Raw genomic sequence first — 5363 nt, 5'->3', positions numbered from 1 at the left:
AGTGTTTTATGTTAGCACGATGGTTGATTGGTTGACCTTACCCACCTCCTCCATAGGCTTTCCCTCAGACCAAGGATTGATTGTATCCTAAAATAAGCCAAGCATTGACTAAGGGAACCCCCTTAAAGGTCTACCTAGCCAAAAGGCTCAATTACTACTCCAAGCCAATAAAGGTGATGTCAAAACATGTGTCTATGACACCCCCTTCCATGTTACTATTGTCCCTTGATGGATCAATCTCACTATACCTTATGGTGGTCCAGAATACATTACGTGTTAAACCCTTAAAAAATGTTGCAAATGGAATGAAGAAAAGACGACATGCTAGATTGAAACATGCATCACATAGTAAACACAAAACCCTGATAACACCAAAAATATTTTCATTAAGCTCCCGAGAGAGGAATACTCTCGCTATCCAACCATGACTTACAAATGTGAAAGTCCTTCCTTTATATAGAGGAGGTAAGGACTCCCTTTTCATTAAAATAATATTTTTATAAAATCCCTTGGACCTAGTCTAAATTCTAGAACTAATTAATTAAATATAAAACAATAAAAAATGCAAGTGTCTTTGCCACATGTACAATAAAACATAAAATGAGGCCCCATGAAAGATTCGTCAACAAGAATTCATCCTTTAACATCCATAACATAATTTTGATCACCTTGAAAAGAGATTTCGCTACTTAATTAGAATGCACTTGGATGATGTGTTGAATGAGCTCACTTTCCTTCCTTTTATAGGGTTCTCAGTGGGCTTCCCTTAGCCACCACGGCTCATTACATAACTCCAAGTCGACCTTAACAAATTGTTAAAACTCCATAAAACATGATAGAAAATTATTTTCATTCGACCAATGCCACCTCAATGATGCCTTAGGTTCCCCTTAACTCCTTAAGGGCACCCTACATGCCCTCAATGATCAAACCATCAAAATCTCCACTTGGTTTTGCGCCCAAAAATTTGGATGCAAAATCCACAACTTGGGTACACTTGCCCACAAAGCCCATGTGGGTCAAACTTCTCCCAAACTAGATACCCTAGGGTTGTGGGAGCACCTTCCAAGCTACACAAATTGACATACTGTGTTCTATAGTTATAAAACCCTAGTCTTAATAAATTGTTGTATATCTAACTTTGATGTATTGACGTTTGTATCCTAGATTTACCTAGTAAATATTGATGAGAAATGCATCGTAGATATGTATCTTCAAGTATGCTAACCTAATTGTTGTTGCTCATGTAAATTCTAGGGTTTGTAACAAAGCCCTATTAAAGATTGATATTCTAGGTTATAATTATTGTTGATATGATTTAGTCTAGGGTTTTCATCAAACCTTAGTAAAGTCTAACATTATTGAATAGATGCACGGTAGGATTATTATTAATTACTGATATTTAAGGCTTTGTCTCTAAGATGGAATCGAGGGTTTGTAATGGATCATAGTAGAATCTGTCATATATCTCTGAAAATAATATTGAGGCCCTAGATAGAATGAGATTGATCTAATTTGCTTTATGTTGTAGTCTAGGGTTTGTAACAAAACCCTAGCAAAGAAGTTGAAGTTTATAAGTATATGTCACTTGTTGATCATGATCCTAACTAGGTGTTTGATGTCTAAAGTCTAATTGCTTCCATTATATTGACATGATTATGATATAGTTAACTTCATGCTTTTCTATTTGGTTGTACTTGTTTAAGTTGTGCAGGTACATAATCTTCAAGATGTTGAAGATGTTCATGAGCATGATAAAGGAAGAAGGAATGAAGCCATGAAAGGTTCTCCGATGTTATAAAAGAAGTGGTCGATCTTCCCAAGTTAAGAGGGAGCATGGTAAGAAGAAAAGAGTACATCTCCACAATTAAGAGGGAGGGCGAGTTATAATGGTCATGATGGATACCTTGAAGAAGAAATCAGAAAATAAATGAAAGTACAACAATGTATTGAGGATGGTTTGATGCTACTGAAAAAATGAAAGAAGAAAAACTTTTGAGTGGTTGCATATGAATAACTTGATATAATTGGCATCAAGATGATTAAGAACCCTGAATGTTTGTGCTCATTATATATGTATTTGAAAGTTTATTGCTAATTGGGGTTTGTACAAGGAAATCTCTCCATAAAAAGGTTGAACACTCTAGAAGCATGCTTGGACAAATCGATATATCTAGTTTGATAGGGAGAGTTAAGCATCTAATAGTGGATGCTTGGGAGGACATCTAGACCGCCTATATGTTGATGTCTAGATCCCGAAGAGGGAGGGTGGCGTTGGTCATGGAGCTCCGACCTTGCATACGCACCTAGATCCCTAGGTTGATGGTTAACAAACCTAATGGTACCTAGAGTGGCTGACTTGAGTCCATCTTAGTCCCACCCGAATAGATAACCTTGGTCAAGTATCTAGTCTGTGGCACCGAGTGTGCCTGAACTCTTCGTAGTTCATATTGGAGATCTTCCATGTAACCTCTATATGGTTGTAATTATGAATACCTCCCTAGTTAAGAGGTAGTGTTGAAGAATGTAACTAGGTTCGGTCTTCATAAATGTATTTAAGTCAATATATTGTATCTGTCAAAAGAAAGAAAATGAAATTTTATTATTATTATTGACTTATTAAAGCATGGGTTTCATGCTTGGGTCAATTATTTTTAGGTCAAATCCTCCATTGCAGGCTTCTAGGGTTTGTGACAAATGTCCTTGTCCATGTCATAATGTAAAGAACACTTCTTGGGATTTATTTGTCAAATAAGAAATTTATTTTATTGTAAAATAGGTCATTTAGGCCTCCTCCACCAAGTCGTCCTTAAACCAGAAAAGTCAGCCTAAACTGGGCAGCAGAATTACTATATAAAGGAAGCAACTCGACCTCATTTGGGACTCACTCACAAGAAGTTCGATTTGCAACTTCTGGGGCCAGAAAAAGGTGTGAATTTCAAGGAAGATGAAAAGAAGGATAGAGAAGAAGAAGAAGGTCTCTCTCAAGCATAAAAGGTCGAAATTTTCTCTCTCTTTCCCACACGTGTGAAGTTGTGCAGCTGCTGGAAGGGGGTCGAAATTTTGTAGTAACTGGGAGGTCGAAATTTTGTTGTTGGAGGTCGAAATTCCGCAACTGGAAGTCGAATTGCTAGATTGTTGTTGGGTAGAAGCTGGTAGATAAGAAGAAGACTACTACATCATCTTGGAAGGCTGACTTGGAGGAGGATGAAGGTCTATTGGTCTAGGGTCTTGGTCCACCTCAATTTGAATTACTGAAGGAAGAGTTCCTAACTGGGGTTTCCCCTATATAGGGGTTTTATCACTAGTTCTTTGCCTACGTCTGGTGTCCCTAATCTTCATATTTTGCTTTTGATAATTGCTTGATAATCAAAGATAAAAGAAGAACATAAGAAAGTTAATAATAACATAAGAATATCACAAGTAATTATCAACATAAGAAAATCTTTTTGCCTTTCAGATTTTCTAACAGTAACAACATGCACTCTTTAAACAAGAGGCAAAAATGCAACAATAGATGCTCGACACTTGGGCGGAGGTGGTCAAAAAGAATGAGCATCCCTAGCCTCCCCTGCTCTCGATGGTTGAGGGGGTGGTACAAGCCAAGTAAATCCCCTACAAGTTGGCAACTCCTTCCTCTGTGACACATTGAACCTACAGGATATCTCTTTAGAACGTGCGTGGATGGGCCCCAATGCTACTCTCTTTCTCCACTTTCGGACACCTGAGGACCGAGTCAAAGGCCTCTGAGCCAAGAAAACACTGGTCACTCTTCCTCCCAATCAAAGGATCTTCTTGGACCCTAACCTTACCAAAGCACAACAGGAGGAACTCAAGCAGGCCAAAGATCAAGTAGCAGTTGCATGGAAAGCAAGAAAATGGGCAGTTATTCAAGATCTTAAAGCTTTCATTCAGGATTCCCCCCCCCCCCAGTTACTCTCGACCTTGGGACAAATGATGGTCACGTTCAGAGGGGGGACAGGGCGAGGAGGGCTAGACCGCTATCTCCATAGGTTGTTAGCACTATAATGGTTCCTTTTGGCCCACACCAGGCACATTGCGCGATGCCATTGGTTCCCACAATCTCCTTTTTCTTACAGAGACAGATGCCAGCCCCATGTGAACCCCACCCCCAATCTCGGGGTACCATTGGATTTGGGCATGTAGACAAGAGACAAACCAGTGCGGCATTAAGAAATTCTAAGTACAACCGGATGCTGAAATCTGGCAATCCTACAGAGAAAAATAGTGGCAAAAATCTAGTGAGGAATTTCCTCACCCCACAGGCAAACCCCTGCACAACCTACCTTCAGAAAACTTGGCCCTCTGACCCTCCGCATCAGTCTCTGCGCTACACTACGTAGTCTGCTTGACATCAAGCCTCTGATTGGTCTCTGATGAAATCGTTTTTCCTTCTGTTGGTTGGGAAAATGCTTCTCCAACACTCCGGGACTCCTTCCCGGCCTCTGGAACTGAAGACGTCTTTCCCTCTCAGCAAATCAAACATGCCTCTAGAAGTTATTACGCAGTCCTTGTGTCAGCATCTCTGTGGTTAATAATCAAATTGAGACACTTCTAGGCGGAATTTCCAGAAACGATTTCTAGGTTATGGACATCTCATGTATTCTAGCCTCTCCACCAAATTTCGTGGCTAGAACACATCTAATGCTACAAAAAATAACAAAGGACACTCTCTACCTCCAAGAGATAGAACCAAAGTTGGTTGGTCTTCACAGGTGCTCACAAGATGAGTTTGGGCCCCTCACAGGTTATGGGAGAAATCTCCCACAATTGGGAAAATCTCATGGGTTATTGATCTTGAACGGGCTCCCCTATTTCGCTGCCTTAGGAGATTAAACCTACTTTCCCCACAGTGGGGGCCTGAGTGTAATGGATTATGTCTTGACCACCTATGATCTTCTCCAACATATCTAACGTCATGCCCTCGTCACTTCCCCCTCTTACTACTACCTCTACCATCTCCTAAAACACCTCACTACCCCTTGTATCACCTTCCTTCTCGATAGAGATTGTGCCCCTTTGTATGCTACCCGTCTTGAGGAACTGCTCCCTCCCATCTCCCACTTTAGAGCCTTGGATATTGCCACAGCCAAACATGAGTTACTCTCCAAGGCCATCAAGAAAGTTGCCTTGGACTCCTATCCCCACTCGACTCACAAGAACACTCGTAAGCCCACTCCTAGCTCCTACCCCATGAATCGGTGGTATGATGAGGATTGCAAAGCTCTCCACAAGCAACTTCGCTTTGCCCTCACACATGATCCCTGTGCCTCCCCTTCTCTCCAAACAGCTTATCATAAACTCCTTCACCATAAAAAACGTATATTTCTCTCCCAAAAAAG

The sequence above is a fragment of the Pinus tabuliformis genome, chromosome 9 (assembly GCF_031772625.1).
Source record: "Pinus tabuliformis cultivar Carrire ecotype Pingquan chromosome 9, CPIR1, whole genome shotgun sequence".
NCBI classification, from domain to species: Eukaryota; Viridiplantae; Streptophyta; class Pinopsida; order Pinales; family Pinaceae; genus Pinus; species Pinus tabuliformis.
Note: the sequence above shows the minus strand (reverse complement) of the source record.